This window comes from Cupressus sempervirens, chromosome 5 (assembly GCF_028749045.1).
Source record: "Cupressus sempervirens isolate cs-2001-9-10 chromosome 5, ASM2874904v1, whole genome shotgun sequence".
In the NCBI taxonomy this organism is placed as follows: Eukaryota; Viridiplantae; Streptophyta; class Pinopsida; order Cupressales; family Cupressaceae; genus Cupressus; species Cupressus sempervirens.
Genome location: NC_143122.1, coordinates 16,391,347 through 16,410,962, shown reverse-complemented (window position 1 = coordinate 16,410,962; position 19,616 = coordinate 16,391,347).

The window sequence follows — 19,616 nt, the reverse complement described above, 5'->3', positions numbered from 1 at the left end:
AACATCACATAATCTACCCTGCACATTCAAGGAATATAGTATACCACGAATTTCCTTTTAGAAAAGAATAAGAAAAAAATAACATATATTCCTTTCCAAGTATACAACCAACTTTGTCAAGGGTTCTTTATACAAACTTCATATTTGATCTTTCTTTCAGGATCAAAAACAACATTTCAAAAATTTATTCCTTTCAAAAAAAGCACAAAAATTTATATTAGGCTTAGATTTTAGTTTTTTAATCTAAAGAAATAAGGGTTTAGTAGAGTGATCCAGAGTTTAGATCTTTGTAAGACATAAATCTCTTTTATAATTCTTAAAATGAACAAACCAAAAATTGAACCCATAACCTGAAATACTTAAAAACTCAATTTATTTGAACATGAAATGCTCAAATATTGTTAAGGGAGTTCATCAAATATTGTTAAGGGAGTTCATCAATTGACTGCATTTCTTTCATTTAAATGCTCCAAAACATGGATAAAATATTTTGTTGAGAAGTGTCTAGACATTGGAATAGAAGTTTTCTTTAAAGGCAGACATTTTTAAAGAGGATTCAAAATAAATTGTCTTCTCAAATACTTGTCCTAGAGATTTTCAATTTAGCTTAAGTGAATCTAATGGTATGAATAGAAAAAAGAAAAGAGATTTGAAAAATAGAAAAACACATAGGAAAAGAATACACACAGAACACATGATTCTATTTTTTTAAGCAGCAAAAAAATCTTTATTGTAGTAGTTCTACTATATTAAAATTACAACTTGCAATCATCTATCATACTAATTTCAGAATTTCCATTTGAGTTGAAAGAATGAATGGACATGCCAAAGGGGATTGAGGATGAGAGAGCTGAGTATGAAGAGCAACAAGAAAAGATATTTGAAAAATAGGAAAACATATAGGAAAAGAATACACACAGAACACGTCATTCTCTGGTTTTTTAGCAGCAAAAAAATCTTTATTGCAGCAGTTCTACTATTTTGAAATTACAACTTGCAATCATCTATCATACTAAATTTAGAATTTCTATTTGAGTTGAAAGAAATAATGGACCTGCCAAAGGGAATTGAGGATGAGAGACCTGAGTACTAACAATAGTAGGAAAAGAGATTTAAAAAATAGTTAAATATATATGAAAAGAAGATTTAAAAAGTAGGAAAACATATACGAAAAGAGTAAGCACCAACATATGTTTTTTTTAGCAGCAATAATATTTTATTGCAGTAGTTCTACTCTATTGAAATTACAACTTGCAATCATTTGTCAAAAAGAAATTCATTCAAATTCATATTGAATTTTGGTGAGAATAACATAAAATTAAAAATAAGCATAACTATGTTATGTTATGGAAGGACTATATTGCTTTTTAAATTTCTTACCCTACATATTGTATACAATTGAATGAGATGTTGTTGTACAATTGTCTTTGGGTAAGAGATTTCGTACTTTAACGTGCATATACTCTCCAATTTGTAGTGAAGAGGAAAGAAGATGACATCTGGGGCTGTAAGGATTGTGGGAAAGTAAAGGCATGTGGCATCTACACGTTAGAGTAAGTTCCTTAAAGTTAACCATAGTGTTGTTATGGTGTACAACACCATTAGGAGGTTTAGGGAATAAACATAAAGCTCGTTATTGTCTCCAATTTTTGGCATAGAAGTTTTTAATTAGGAAGGACATCATTAAATTACTCCAATATGTTGATGGAATCTACAAAGATGCATTTCACATAAGTGCAACTAATACTTGGAGTTCATTTCAAAATAGGAGTAGAGCAGGGAAAATAATGAGTATGTTATATTTTATATAAGTGCAACTAATACTTGGAATTCATGTCACAAATGGAGCCTCATTCAAATAAAATGCAAACCCACAACCAACACACCCATTCATGTTTTAGACCATAGTTCCAAAAATTGCCCAAAAATTGCTAGAATCGTCAATTTGACCAAGCCAATTTTTTATGCCTCCTGAATTGAAATCGGCAATTTTTTGGCATGAATCACCTGAATTGCCAATTTAGGTGATTCATGCCAAAAATTACCTGAATCTGCCTCATTAATCGGCGATCAAAGTGCATATCGATTAATATTAATGGTATTTGCAATATGGTGTATAGTACATATGTCAATTAGGGTTCATGACACATTGGATGATGTTCACACGTAAAACTTTCTGTTTTAAACTGCACCAGGTCAGTAGACTGGATGGTGCTTACTCTTGTCCCCAAAATTTTCATGTGTATATATATGCCTTTGACCTAAAACTCATGAGTAGTAGTTATGTTTTAGTTTACCAACAAGAAACTTATTGGTAAGACTTGCACTGCTTTGCCTATTTACTCTAGTTTTTAAAGGTTCAATCAAGAGCTTAATCCTTTCAGTTTCACAGTTTCCATTGATGCTGACCACCGTTATTTCTCCCATTATACCTTAAACTACCAATAGAAATATTATTTGCAAGGCTTGAATTGCTTTGCTTTATTACCCAATTTTCAGAGGTTCAGTCAAGAGCTTAATCTTTTTATATTTGCTATTGATGCCAACCTTCATTATGTCTTCACTATACCTTACAGTTATTTAATCTATCTAAATATTTGTCAATTTAAAAAGCTTAACATTTTTGAAGCATTTCTTGGTTACAACTTAACCCATAACCCATAGTTAAGAATTTTATACATCAAAGTGCAAATTGCTTAAATGACTCTGAAAGTGTACACCATTGAATCAAAATTGACAATTAGATTAATTTTAAATTTGGATATTCTTGCCCTTACCTTATTGTAATCATAATGATTCTTACAATATGAATTTAGCACTTTGATTTCTATTTACTTCAGCTAGCCTACAATTTACATTTTACATAACATGGCTATGTATGTGATGGATTTTATGTTCCATGTTTATGTATGTTAAGTTTTAACTTCTATTTGATGATGTTATAGTGTGTTTAAGTATATTCAATAAAGGGTGCACAAAATAAGTTCTAAATTGTTAAAATCTCCAAATTTAAAGGGTTTTTTCAAATTTGCCAATTCATCATTGATTCATAGACGATTCATGGCCAATTCATGATTCAATTCAGCCTTGCCGATTCTGATCCGATTCTAATTCTCATTACTTTATTTTAGACCAAGAGGCATCTATGATGGTGACATTCATGCTGGAGGAATTTATAGCATGTAAATGGCAATCTCTTGCTTCATTCCCCGATGATGGTAGTTTAAGGGGTGGTGCAGATAATTATGGCTAACTCTATAGTTACCCATGTATAGGACTAGTGGCTGGTAAATCTAGCCATGAAGCATCTCATTGTCCATAGTGTAGTTGTAGTGAGTTTTGAGCTGCTATCGCCATTAGGAGTGTCTTGAATTGTCTGCCATCTTTTTTTCTGAACACTTGTGTGAGACTATTTTGGTAGCCTTTGGCCCCAGTGAGAAAGTCTATTGGCTAATAAATATCCATTTCCTCATACTAGTGTTTGATATGCCCATATCAAAAAGTCAAATGATTTAACATTTCTCAAACTAGATTGAAATATTTTGCCTTGTGGAATATGTTGGCTGATTCAATAAATTAAAGACTCTATATTAGTTGCCAAGAGAAAATAAAGGTTGTTGATAGAAACACTTATATGTAATGAGAGATATAGCTCCTAAGTTCTTGCATAGTTTATTGCCATCGAAAACATGCAGTAGGAAAAGGTTGCATTTGTATATTTGAACAAAGTTTTGACTAACTACATTCTTTCTTGATGATTACAATTTAGAGGTTTCCTCTTTTCTTCCATGCAGTCCATGCCGATTTGGGGAATGAAACATTGTGTCTAGTGTTTTGGCACTACCATGAATCCTAGGTTTCTTCTATTACTATGTTTTTTAGATTGTGACTCACCTATGACCTTATGTTGGACCTTAAGGAAGGATGAATATTGTATGAACAATGTACTTGTTGCATTGAATAATCTTTTCCGTACATGAAGACATCTGTGGATGCTGAGTTGAGCTCCATAGGCATTTCTATTCACAACATGACTTCAGCGTGTCTAAAGTCCAGTTCTAGTCAAGCTGCTACAAGTAAGGAGATAATTACCTATAGTACTAAAGTGAATTTCAACACTAAAACAATAATATCTTTGGCTAGCAGAATAAGCATCTATTCTGTATTGACATTACCTGAAGCCTGTATATAATTTGAACATAAACTAATTTGAATGTGAAGTAATGGATTTTCTTGGAGCAGATTTTGACTTATAAAAATTTGATTTTAATGTGCTTGGATTGTTAGTGCAGATTTTGAATCTAATTTTATTTTTATTTTTATGGGCTTCTTAATTGCTCCATTGAACTGATTCTTTATTCTCATTTTCATAAATAAGTGCAGATTTTAGATTCTACCTAAGTTAACATGGTGTTGGATTTTATGGCATGAGAAACTTTGAATTGGAATAATATGATTTATGGGCAAATTTTTAAGAGATTCAATGATTGATTTTATCGGGCTTGAAGCTTATATTTCAGATTGATATAATGGTAATGTGTTAAGATTTTAATGTTGGAATCAAAGCTTAAAGTGATTCAAGGTTTGAGGTGTTACAGAGTAGACTAACTCCATTTTGTTTCTATTTCAAAGTGTATAGAAGGTTGGCTGAAGCTATCAACTATGGAATAGAATGAGAATCTATTTAGTATTATCCAAAACAATTTGCTAAGTTGGTCCCATGATTTGGTTATGACAGAGTCCATCAAAGTACTAGTTTCAATCCATAAGTAATACTATGTCTTAAACCTGAGATATAAATGTATCAACAGATAACCATCTAAGTCCAACATTATTCTTTTATGGATTGAAACTGGTTCTTTGATGGATTCTATCGATAACCAAATCATTGGAAAAACTTAGCAAATTGCTTTCAAAAATATTAAATAGTTTCTCACTCTATTCCATAACCGATAGCTTCAGCCAACCTTCTATACCCTTTGTTATCGAAACAAACATAGTTAGTCCACTCCATAACACCTCAAAACTTGAATCACTTTAAGCTTTGATTCCAACATTAAAATCTTAAAATATTACCATTATTTCAATCTAAAATATAAGCTCCAAACCTCATAAGAGCAATCACTGAATCTCTTAAAAATCTGCCCATAAATCAATTTATTCCAATTCAAAATTTGTAAAAATTGGAGTATGGAATCGGTTCAATGGAGAAATTAAAAGCCCATAAAATCAGATTTTTTTAGATTCAAAATCTGCACAAACAATCCACACACATTAAAATTAGATTCTTATAAGTCAAAATTTGATCCAAGAAAAGCCATTACTTCTAATTCAAATTAGATTTTGTTCATAGAAAATGCTACCAACCAATAACAAATAATACCAAACAAAATCTGAAATGCGTAGCATACTGGGAATTATAGAATTCTTTAGATTGGGAATGAATTAATTAATATTGTTTTGGACTCTTTCACATTTGTACCATTTGCATCATTTGATTTTACATTAAAATGGTCGAACCACATATTATTTTAAATTATTTTGATGTGTAGGTGCCACTACACCACAAGCTATTTTTCTCAACTAGATTTTTTCCCATAATTACAGCCTCAAAAGAACATACCTAAAACCACCACAGTTAGGGCACAGGTTCTTATCCTCCTCATCTTTGCTTCACTGCTGCTAATTTAGTTTCAGCTCAAGAAAAAAAAAATACCATACCATCAAAGAAGAAATACCATGATTTTGATTGGGGCTACAAGGTTTCAAAAATTGGTGGGTCAAGAATAACAAGTGATGACTTAGCATTGAAGGAACAACCAAACACCAAAATTGGCAATGCAAATTGTCATCATCATTTGTTTACCGCATAGGGTAAGAAGTTCAACACATGTATAACACGATTCAGTTCAGAACATATATTTTATTCATGTATGCACTTGCAGATTACAATCCGATTACAATGACTACAATGATCAATCCCTTATTCCAAAGTCCATCTCAGATGTGTACATATACCTTTCTGAAGGGGTGACTCAAGCATCTTGCGCCCGTTTGAATACTATTCTACCCGTCGGCTACATTATACATTTTATCGATAACATCATCCCCCCAAAAAAGAAAGGTCATCTCCGGACGATAATACAACAAAATTCCTTAACAAAATTTTACTAACAAAATGCATCAATGCATAAGTACTAGACAGAGGGATGCATCCTTAGCATAGTGGCTGTCTACGTCCGCAACTTGTTCACCTCTGCCCTTAGCTTGTTGACCTATTCTTTCCTCATATTCAGCTCTGCTTCTGTGTTAAGATTAAAATTTCTTTTGTTGTACTTAGTTCATTCTTATCTTTCACCTTATTCTGATCTTTGTTTGAAAAATTTGGCATTAATCTTCATATCATTCGTTCAGTCCAGGTATGTCTAGCAATGACACCAAATTTTACCGCATAGGGTAAGAAGTTCAACACATGTATAACACGATTCAATTCAGAATAGATATTTTATTCATGTATGCACTTGCAAATTACAATCCGATTACAATGACTAATCAATCCCTTATTCCAAAGTCCATCTCGAACGTGTACATATACCTTTTTGAAGGGGTGACTCAAGCATCATGCACCCATTCGAATACTATTCTACCCGTCGGCTGCATTATACATTTTATCGACAACATCATCATCCTCTCCAAAAAAGAGTATTGTTGGAGGTGGATACATAGTGACTCCATGGTGAAGTCTCTATTCTTTGATCCTCATGGAAGGTACTTTCCTTTGGCACTTTTTGGTGCTAATGCAGGAAGAAAAAACATCTTGAAATAGAGGATAAATACTTAAGTGATGAAGTTTGTTATCCAAATGTACAAATGAAATAGAGGATAAATACTTAAGTGATGAAGTTTGTCAGTTAAATGTGCAAACTCTTGATGATGGAGAAGTATTATTTGTATTTTAAAATTACACTGGTAGCATAACTAGTTTCCAAAAGAACATAGGGGTAGGAAAAGAAGGATTAGGTATTGAAAAATGGGGTACAGTAATATTTTCACCCTTGAAGTAGCTCACAAAGCAGTCTTGTTTGATAATAATTTGGAGATAGTAGCTTCTTCCTTAACTATCTCTTCTTTCTACATGACTCCTATAATGGATCATAAGAGACCTCGATTTCTAGCTATCAGAGCAATGCTTACATTGCCTCCACAACAGAGTAAGGGAATGGCTATCATTTGATTCAACAACATGCTATCCTAAAGCTGTCAAGTGCTAGTAGTAAATAGCTTTATTATAGTAGCACATAAAATTTGTACCTCAAGAAAAGTGTTGGGTGATTGTGTACAATTCAAATCCAAAAAATTTTAGTACACATGCCCTAGTTACATTTGACAGTAGCATGCATGTGAGGGCAACAATCTCATTATCAATGGCTTCCGCTACCTTGAGACCACATAGAAAATTACAGTATGTCTATTGTTGGATTCTTGTTACCAAGAAAACTTGTGGGGAATTGATATGCATAGAAATCATGATTTAGTTTTATGGGTTTCACAGACTATAGGTAGCGGAAGCCATAGCCTTAACAATTGGTCTTCATTGCCTTTTCATCAAATAAATAGCTAACATATTTAGATCCATGTATTGGAGGAAAAATCCTAAAACCTAGAAATGTCCTCTAATGAATTGGTCTAGTTAAATAGGGATGTCATGTAGATTTCTTATTGTCACTATGCACGGTGTACAACATGCTAAATTTATTCAAATTATGGAACCCTAGGAACTTTATCATCACAAACTTCTGATATTTTATTGCTTGATCAAATTTACTATTATACGATGTTGATATTTTTTGAGTAATGAAATCCTATTTGGCTATGTACATTGCTTGGATGGTAAAGATTATAGTACCTTTTTGTTATGAATTTTTTTAATCACTCAACATTTACTCTGATAAAACAGAGAATTTTGTCTAATAATATCTCAAATTAGGTCAATATCCTAGGTTATGCTCTCTAATATGCAAATCCAAGTCAAATTTTAAGCCTGTGAGTGTTTGTGCTATCTGCATTTTTTGAACTATGGCAATATAATAACAAAGGGAAAATTTACAAAATTTCAGAAAAGAGTGCTAAGAAGGACAAGAATAAAACAACTTCATAATGAAAATGCTAGGATCGTAATAGTAAGGCTTACTTGAAGCTTGAAACATTGTCGATGGCCAGGCCTTGTGCCCCTTCTAATTAAATTTTAACACACCAAGGTTGTGGCTCCAACGACACATTTGCTAACTCAGTGCTACAACTCTCGCTACCAAGCCCTAGAATTGCATACTAATACGATATTGTTTTTTTTTTTTACTCTATTATGTTATTTTGAGGATTTTTTTTATTACATTGGAAAGTTATTTATTTAGAGTATAAATAGTTTTAAAAATGATCTTTAATTTAATATTTTTATTTTTATTTTTTAGTTATTTTTTAGTAAAAATAATATATACATAACTTTATCACAATAGTTTAACATTATAAAAAATAAAATAAAAAATACTTATATTTTATTGAAAATTTATAATGTTATTTTAATTTTTTTAATAAAATTGTATATAGATTATTGATATTTAAAATAAATAATTTCTATAAAATGAATTTAATATTAAATATCTTGTGAAAGGAATTATATGTACAAAATTTTATTCATGCTTAATTGGAACTAGAATTCAAATCGTGTGACTAAGGGATAGCAAGTGTGATTAATACTTTTTTTCAAATTAGGTAAAGAAATTGCATTCTCCCCCTATTGTTAATTATTATTATATTATTTTTTATAAGCATGAGCAGACTTGAACTCAAGACCTCCTAAATAAAAGGCTCACAATTTACCATTGTGTTGTAGGCTCTTGCCTTTAAGTGGCATAATCTTAAGAAATGATTTTTTTTTTTATAATTATTTATTTGTCTATTAGTTTTTTTCTAATTTAAAAAAAGAAGATAAATAAGTAGAAATAGATAGAAATGCTAACATCTATGAGGTTGAAATTAATCAATGAGACATATGGTAGGTGATTAAGTGTCTCACTATTTTTTAGTAAAGATTGTTGGACATGTGGACTGCAAGTACTTTCTCAAAAATGACCAAATAATAGGGCAATTATATGACATAAATTTTGGATAAACTCTTGACATAAGTTTTAAATGAGTATCTAGTTGAATTTATTGGAAATCTAACATTTGGTGTATCTCAAGCCATGCATCTTATTGCCAATTATTTATCCAATTCGGAATGATTGTAAATTTTTATCAAGAATGTTGCCCAAATATGTGGCATTAAATTACATTTGGTTTAAAGACCTAAAGTGAAATATGTGTTTAATAGTCCTCAAGATGAAAGTAGAACTAGAAAAAAGGATATGCCAAAATTAGATGGAAAGAAATATGATCTTCACAATCTTTTAGGCTAAATGTGAACAAAAAGTTTCTTTCATTAAGTGAAGTCGGGTATTATGGAGATTTGAAGACAAATGCCATATTTTTATTACAATTATACACCCTCAATGAACCCAATATGTTAAGTGTGTGTGTGTGTGTGTGCGCGTGCATGTGTGCATGTGCGCACGTGTGTGTGTGCGTGCACATGCATGCATGTGTGCCTGCGTGAGTGAGAGAGAGAGAGAGAGAGAGAGAGAGAGAGAGAGAGAGAGAGAGAGAGAGAGAGAGAGAGAGAGAGAGAGAGAGAGAGAGAGAGAGAGAGAGAGAGAGAGAGATTCTAGTTTTAAAATCTCTATATTTCTATGTAAATAAGAACCACACCAATAGGGAGAATGTAGAGTCTCACCCACATCAATGTTGGCACAGTCATAGACATTTTTCTCCGTAAGAAATTTTTATGATTTTTCCAATGAATCCACATGGATTGATTTTTCCAATGAATCCACATGGATTGTATATGTAATAAGAACATTGTTTTTATTTAAATTATGTTTCTTAAAGTTTTTTTCTTGTATAATTATTAATAAATATAATTTAGATCATAAATAACTTTTTAGGAATCATAAAAATTTATTATTTTTATTACTAAATTATTTTATTTCATGGATTAATATTTATTAAATAGTGATTCTCACTATTTACTAGGTACTAAAATATATTACATAAAATTATGATAATAAAATAATGCTATATATTATTTAGTAAAACATAAATAATGTTATATTTTATAAAGAATATTTTACAACATTGATGGGATTAATAGAAATTATATGTTGAGATCATAAAATATTTATAAATTGACAATTAATCTGTTTGATATGCAAAGAGAGACTTAGAGTTATCTTTTGAGTGAATGAAGGTTTTAATTTTCTTCATCAAGATGAGTTCATAGAATTTTTTTGAGGAGTTTGAGTGCAAATCAAGGTGATTTTGAGTTTTTCTCTAGTTCAATATAAGTTAAGTTGACATTTGAGGAAGTTAACTTATAATGATGTATTGTTATGAAAAAAACTCTATTGGTGAGTAATAAAAGTTATAAAATCAAATTAAAGAATTTATTAATATGATAAAATAAATTATCAATCATTTGTTTAGTCGTTTGTTTTGGTGACTAATTATTAGTGATCAATATTTTAGTCATTTATTTGATCACTCATCTTTGTCCGACCTTGTGATTTTACTTGATGACCAAATTAGTCACTTATTTAGTAACTTATAAATTATAAAATATTACTAGAATATGATTACGTTTAGTCACATGACTAAATTATTTAATCTTGTGACTAAATATTTTAGTCACATAGTCATTTATTTGCAAAAATTCTACTAGTGACAAAACATGTGGAGGTAGATAGATTCTTTATTAAGGAGAAGTTGGATGAGAAGATTGGAGCTACCTAAGATTCGATCAGAAGATTAGCTAGCCGATTTTCTTACTAAAGTAGTTTGAAGTCAAGTGTTCTCAAAGTTTCTGGGCACATTAGGCATGTGGGATATCTATGCAACTTGAGGGGGAGTGTTGCAATATTGGATTGTTTCTAATATTGAACTAATTCTTTCCTAAACTATTCTTTCCTAAATTGATTCATTCCTTTCTTGTAGCTATTTCCTTTCCTGTATCTTTATGCATTTGGCACACAACTATATATGTACCTATTTAGTTTTATTAGGAAACTTGAGGGGGAGTGTTGCAATATTGGATTGTTTCTAATATTGAACTAATTCTTTCCTAAATTGATTCATTCCTTTCTTGTAGCTGTTTCCTTTCCTGTATCTTTATGCATTTGGCACACAACTATATATGTACCTATTTAGTTTTATGTGAACATATGAATGAAAAATATTCTTCTTGATTTCTAATTTTCAAGTAGGTTGTTTGTAAATCAATTGGAAGTCCCCGTCCCCACCGCTTTCGCAAATTGCCACTCTTTACAGGTTCTTATACTATCCTACAACTGTTTGAGCAACACTATCCCTCCCGAGCTTGGCCTTCTTTCAAAATTAGAAATCCTTTATTTAGTATAAAGCCACTTGATGGGAAAAATCCCACCTTTCTTAGGAAACCTCTCCTCTTTTAGTAAGTTGCAGTTATTCCAAAACAGACTCCATGGTAATATTCCTTTTGAATTGGGTATGCTTATACAACTTGAAGGGTTTTATTTTTTTCAAAATAACCTCATAGGTACAAGACCACCTTCCCAAGGAAATTTTTCTTCTTTAATTGAATTGGATTTGTATTGAAACCAGCTTCATGGTATCATTCCTTTTGAATTGGCTATGCTTACTAAACTTGAAACACTTCATCTTTGAAAAAACAACCTGATGAGCACGATACCAGTCTTCCTAGGAAACCTATCTTCTTTAATTATGTTGAGCTTGTCTTAAAAAAACTCTATGGTAGTATTCCTATCGATTTGGCTATGCATTCTCGACTTATCGAACTTATTCTATTGGAGAATAACTTGATAGGTACAATCCCATCCATCCAAAGGAAACATGTCCTCTCTAGTGTCATTGTATTTGGATAATAATAAACTCTATGGTAGTATCCCTATTGAATTGAGTATGCTTACTAAACTTAAAAGCATTTCTATTGCATACAGTAGTCTGATAGGATTGATTCCATCTTAGATGTGGTAAACTATAAAGATTCTAAAATCTAAACTTAAGGGAAAGACAAGTCATTGGAGATCTCTCTCTCTCTCTCACACACACATATTCATTTATATAGAGTTGTTTAAGTTTTTGCTAACCAAAAAGGTCTCTCTAAGTGAAAACATTCTTTCAAGGCAATGTATAGATATTTTGGATGGTCTCCCACAACAAAGGCAACTTGCTCTTCATCATGAGTACTACTAAAAATCTATGTTTTAGATCAAGTAGATGCCAAACATTGGAGTGATGAGATTTATATCATAACAAGTTTAGAGGAAAAATACTTAATGTTTGACTAAATACTCTAAAGATGTAAATATGGTGTGTTATTTTTACCTATTAATATGACAGACCTAAAATTATAGATATGTATGTAGATAAATAGGAAGACTATCCAAATATTTTCCCAATTTATTGTTAATAAGAGTTTATAATGTTTTTTAGATATTATCACAACACAACTAATAATTTACTTGTGTGTTTTTCATGATTTTATATAAAAGGACTTCAATTCATATTCATTATAAACTTAGAAGGTTATCTATTTGTGTAATATTTTCATCACAATTATTGGATGTGAAATAAACTTTTATTTTAGGGGCATATAGGTCCATCAAAAGAAATGCTTATAAATTTTATATAAAGCAAATAGTGGTCATGCACGATAAGTATTTTTATATTGTGTTTTTTGTCAATTCTAAAATTTGAAATGAATTATTAGTAGAAGAGGTCATGTATGAGGTATTTAATTGTATACTAATAACCCTCTATTGTTGTGAATCACCAATATATATATATATATATATATATATATATATATATATATATATATATATATATATATATATATATATATTATTATATGAATTACTTTATCTATGAAGTATTTTATAATATATTAATAAACCTTTGTTGAACGACATATCACCATGTTACATATTTTTAGTTGTATGTCTTACAACAGGAACCAACTATTAGAGTAATTATTTGTTTGCACTTATTAATTAAATCAATTTGATTTAACTAATTAAGTTTCCTATTACTCTAGTTTGCTTAAGCTATCTTGTAGGTGCATATAATTAATATTTTATTAATTATATTGTGCAACCTAGCTTTTTTAGGCTTTAGGTTACCCTTTTCGAGTTTCGATCTCCTTTATAAGGATTGATCTTTTTGTATTTTTCATTATGAAGATTCGTTGAATAATATTTTCTTCGTATGAGTTTTTCAGATCAAACCCTTACCTCTTCTTGTCTTTTTCTTCTCCGTGACAATTTTCTGCATGTAGGTTTTCTTGGGCTTCATGGATTTGTTGTGCGCTTTTGCTCAAATCCTACATGGTATTAGAGCCAAATCTGTTGTAGCTTGTTCAATGTTTTAAGAAAAAAGGAGAACAAGGGTTTGGCGGATCAGATCTAGTGTTTTTTTGGGCTTTTTTTGAGAAAATAGGGGGTCACTAATTTTTAGAGCAATTTGAGGCCAAATAGACCTCATGGATGGATTTATATGGCCATTGGCACGTAGATCGAGGAAAAAATATATAAAAAAGTGGCACTTTTTTCTGCGGTGGTTTAAAAAATTGCATACGGTCAACGAGATCACTAGCGGTTAGCAGTAATAGCTTGTGGTAAATCGTCGGCAGTTCGCTGACCATAGCGGCTCTCGGCGACCACTGCCACTCTGCAGCCTCCGTCGCTGGTGGCACCGCCCGCCCACCACCGCGGTCACCAGTGGCTCTGCCACCTTCCTCAGCTCCACCTCCACCCAAGCGGCGACACTTTTTTTTGTGAAGTTTTCTTATTTTTTTATTAAAAATAATAATTTTTCATTCATTCCGGAGGCCCATGTGGTTTTTGCTTCGTAAGTTGAGCATACAAACATATTTTTTTGATCCAAAAAATGCATCAAAAATTTGGTTCTGAGACGGAGATGATGGTATAGGTGTTTTTGGGTTTTGATGTAGTTTGGTTGCCTATTTTGGTAGTCAAAGCTAGATGTTTTGTTTTGCACTCTGAGAGGCGTATCTTGAGCATTCGATCTCCAATTTTGGACTTCTTTATATCGCTAGAAAGCTCTTTCTGTGCTCTTTCCAGTGATGCTAGTTGTTGTTCCAAATTCTATTCTAGGCACATCCTATTCAATCTTTTGTATTTTAGCATTCTAGTGGATATCTTGTTTGTTTCAGGTTTGGGGATTGATTTTGTTGCTTCAGTTGCTTCGTTTTGGGCTCTACCTTCTTTTGTTTCAGCCTTATGTTTTTTTTGATCATTATTGATATTCATTGTAAGCATCTTTATGTAATGCACAGAGATAAAGTGCCACTCTTGCATTTCGGGATCCTTTTCATCATTGTGATTCGTTGTACTCACACTATTTTATAAAGTATCATGGGGGGGGATAGTTGTTTGCTAGTTTTGTGCTCTCTTCCTCTTTTTGCCTCATGCAATGTCGGTGACACATGTCTTTATAGGTGTCTATACCTCACTCTTGATGTGTTTGGTTCCTGTGTTGTAGGAGATTTTTGGCCCATCTTTTTAGTTGCCTGTCACCTCACCCGTCTGCATTAAGGGGGGGTTATATTGTTGGTTCTAATGCTTCCTTGGTTTGATGGTTCATTGGAGTGAGCTATGTATTCAGTATTTGATCCTATATACTAGGCGATTGCAGTGGCTGGCTACTTATGCATTTCGATGAGATGGATCACCTACCATATAGACACTCTCGATTCGTGCCTTCTATTTCCATGGAGATTCTTCAGATCAGTAGTTTCTTTCTGATAGAGTTTGTGGTTTCTTCTGCTTCAGTGGCTTTCTTCATGATCTTCTCTTTGTTCCTATCTTCTGGAAAATTCTTTTCTATCTCTTTTTGGAGAAGGGTTTTTCCCATTGGGTTTTCTCCTTTGTCTCCGATTTACAGAGATTTCCTTGTTGTGATTGGGTACCTGATCAGGCCTTGTTGCCGGGACCCATCTTTTCCTGCTTTCTTAGTTGTGCTAGGTTAGCTTACCTCCTGAGCTTCACTTAAGGGGGGGTGTTAGAGTAATTATTTGTTTGCACTTATTAATTAAATCACTTTGATTTAATTAATTAAGTTGACTATTACTCTAGTTTGCTTAAGCTATCTTGTAGGTGCATATAATTAATATTTTATTAATTATATTGTGCAACCTAGCTTTTTTAGGCTTTAGGTTACCCTTTTTGGGTTTCAATCTCCTTTATAAGGATTGATCTCTTTGTATTTTTCATTATGAAGATCCGTTGAATAATATTTTATTTGTCTAAGTTTTTCAGATCAAACCCTTGCCTCTTGTTGTCTTTTTCTTCTTCGTGACAGGTTTTCTGCATGCACGTTTTCTTGGGCTTCGTGGATTTGTTGTGCACTTTTGCTCAAATCCTGCACCAACTACAAATAAAATTTTGACAATGAAGATTGAGAATATGAAAAAAAAGAAGTCATTATGAATGTGTAAATGGCTTTATTCTTGGACTGAAATAGAAAGTATGACTAGTTGAATTATCCTATAAAGATGACCTTACTCGAACAAGATCTTTTCTAAAGGTTGTGCAAGCTGGTCAATGTATCAAATTATGATATTAATTTTTTTTTGGATAATTAGCAAGCCAAAGAGAAAATCTTAAGGGTTATAATTTAAATTTTCAATAATTTATTTTGTATAATTAGATTTTCTAAGTATCTATAATATTGTAATTTTGTATGAACAAGTGTAATATTGTCAACTACCAAAGAAAAAAATATCAATGAGAAGAAATCTCAAAACTTACCTTTTCATGTAAAGAAAACATAAAGGGTTTTCTAAATTTTTAATAAGATCATCATGAAAATGAATTTAGCAATAAAAATGAATAAGGAGGAAATTCTAATATTTTTTGTCCAATAAGAATATGGGGATCAAGTGGATGAAATCATATTTCCTATTTCATATTATTAAGAAGAGATGATCAACAAGCTTAGAAGGGTCCAAGCACTACATGGGAATTGAGATCCTTTCATAATATGAAAAGTTAATTACAGAGATATCATTGAATGATACAAGATGAAGGAATAAAAAGAGATAAGTTTTAGGATACATAGGCTGACATAAATCACACACATTAGTATCATACCATATTAAATTGGAATCACTTCAATTAATGACATTTAACTTCTATTTAGTGTGTTTGCATTGTACACTTGCACTTGGAGCACACATTCTTTCTTTCCCTTTCTCTCTCTTACATGAAATTTAGGTAGGACCTAATTCATCCTCCTTAATTCCCCCTTCCCCTTTTACAAATATTGAGGTAGTATATAATTTATACACATATTCCTCTTTGTAGGCCCTAATTCCTAATTTTGTTCTTGATTTCTTAGTCCTGATGCAATTACTCAAAAAATGTTCTCTAGTCACAGCTCTTGGAGAGTCTTCTCACAATTTGAGTATATTAGGATATAGTTCGACTTGGGTAATCTATACTAGTATAGGTCAACCCATTCAATCTAGACCAATATAGGTCAAATAGATCAACTTATACTTCTAGGGTTTGAGTTTTAGGCCTTGGTTCTATTCCAAATTTCAAGAGTTTCCTTCTTATTGTAGTTGTTGAAGTTGATGAAAGATCAACCCCATGGCTCCCAAGAATCACCTGCATGCAAAGACCTGTCACAAAAAGAGAGAAGCAAAAGATAAGAAGGCTGAAATTTTTATATCCATAGATGAGACATTCTTGATGAGTAAAAAGAGAGGTTTCTATTATCAAAAGTGAATTAATCTCAGCTCTCAATTAATACAATAAGAGATCCTCCTTATAAAGGAGATCAAAACTCTAAAAAGGTCTAACCTAGTTTGCATCAAAATAATTAATACAAGAATTAATTATTAGATGTCTAATGTTTAGCTTAAGAAACTATAGTTAATTGAGAAATATCTAATTACTCTAACACCCCCCCTTAAGATAAACTTAGAGAGTAGCTAGAAACCTAGAAACTACTATAGAAAGTAGAATTCGGTCCTGACAAACAAGGCTTGATGAGGTACTAAAACATAACCAAATCTTTGAAAAGAGGAGAAATAGAGAAAACTACATGGGAAAAACTCTACTTCGAAAAAATGCTGAAAGAAACTTGTGAAGGACTGAAGAAGCCTCCAAATTAGGGAATGTACCAGAAGATAGGAACAAAAGATGATCATGAAGAACACCACTGAAGCATGTAGAAGTTGCAAAGCTCTGTCAAAAGAAACTGCTGATATGAAAAACCTCCATTAAAATAGAACCTGACCAGGTAGACTATAATCTACACCAAATTAGGAGGCACATAAAGGAAAACAATTAAACTCAAAGATACAAATGGCATGAAACACCAAAGCCTGAAGAGCTGATCAATCGAACCAAGGAAGCATGATAAACAATAGAAGTATTCCCCCTAATGTAAACAAGGGTGAGGTGACAAGAAACTAGAAAAGTGGGCCAAAAGAACTACATGTCAAGGAACCACAATCAAGATGCACAAAAGAGTATATATGTGTATACTGAGGTGATCAATCTCAGACCATCATGAGGCTAATGTCAAAGAAGGGAAACTCATCAAACAAAACAAGATGACAAACAAAAGGAAAAAAATCAACTCCCCATGACACTTTATCATGGGTAGTTCATGTACAATAAGTCACAAGATATGGTGAATCCTGAGAATATAATAATTTGCATGAGTGTCTTTAGATGACACTAATCAAGTCAGAAGGAAAAATAAGACAAACAATTGAAATGAAAATATAGATATAGTATGATATTTTACCTCAGTGTGTTTTCAAGAATGCATACAAATGATGTCTAAATAGACTACAAGAGACATAAGACTAATACAATAGATAATACAAGTCATGACGAATCATCTGAAGCAATGAAATCAATCGCCTGTCCTGAAACAACCAAGATATCCACTAGAATGCAAAAATGCAGAAGAATGAATAGAATGTTCCTGGAGTAGAATATGGAAAAACAACCAGCATCACTGGAAAGAGCTAGAAATACCTTTCCAATGATATAAAGAATTTTAAAATCAAAGATTGGATACTTAGATATGTCCCTTGGAGTGCAAAAAGGAGCTCTAGGGTTTGACAATAGAAAAATCCATAAAAAAGGCATCAAAATTGAAAACTAACTATACCACTATGATGGGCTTAGAATTATCTCTCTGACGATATCTCGTTTGCAAAACATGGGGTCCGTATGCTTGATATATGAGAAACAATCTAAAGGTAGGCCCAAATAGAGGCCGAAGAGGTGATAGGAAGTGTTGATATAGTGCTAACATGGTGCTAACATCAGCAAGTGACTGTTGGATACAATTATCCAATTGAGCATTGTCTTTGATGTTACACAAATGTCATACCAATTATCTGTTAGTCCTATCAGAGCTCAGTTAGTTTTTAAGTAAATCTAAAATGTCTACCGAGCGATTCTAGTCTTTACCTTCTGCAAACAGTGTCTACCAAGCTCACTCGATCATCAAAGAAAAATGTAGTAGAAGACAGTTGCTACTGAGCTCTCAAGGTTAGTGAAGGAAAATTTAGTGCTTACTGAGTTCACTAAGAAACCAAAGGATTTCGTAGAATTTGTAGTGTTAACCAAGTTCAGATGGTTAACATAGGAAATTATTTCTGAAGTAGTGTTTACCAAGCAAGGTCGGCCAATGAAGGAATTTGTTAATTTATGGTTTAATGCTTAATTTTTTTAAGTATTATTTCCAACCGACTATGGTAATGATTATAGGTGATTATAACTTGTAATTGAGCCGACTTGATAATCTGAATGGTATATATGAAAGGTCAAGTTGCAAATTCAAAGCATATGGATTTGATGTGATATGAATGTGAAGGTGGACTGATTATTGAGAGAGAAAATTTTGAAGGATGATCAGAAATCATTGAGGAGTAGCAAAGCTATATCTAATCAAGGAGGATCTAATGGTGCATAATAGAGATATGTAATTAGCAATTTTAGTTGCATCTTATTCAGGTCATTTCATTGTTACTTTCTAACCATTGTAGTAGTGATTCCAAAATCTCTTAATAGAGTTGGTTTAACAACCATTTTGTAAATATTCTAACAAGGTGATAGTTTAGTTGAATTGTTATAAAGACCTCTAACAAGGCCACTCCTAACAAGGTGAATAAATTCTCTAACAGGGTCACACCTAACAATTGTTTTGTAACCTTTAACAGGGTTGGTTCCTAATATGGATCACTTCAAAAGAGTGAAAATTAGTAGCTAGATACATTGGTGGTTTTTCCCATATTGGGTTTCCATGTTAAATTTGGTGTCTCTTGTGTTCATGCTTTTATTTTTATGATTACAAGTTATCTTATGCATGCTAAAATTTGATTAAAAGTTAACATTCATTACATTAATCTAGTTACAGTATTCTATGAATGTTTACTGAGTGATAGCAGTAAGGAATCAATTTGACATCTAAGGGAT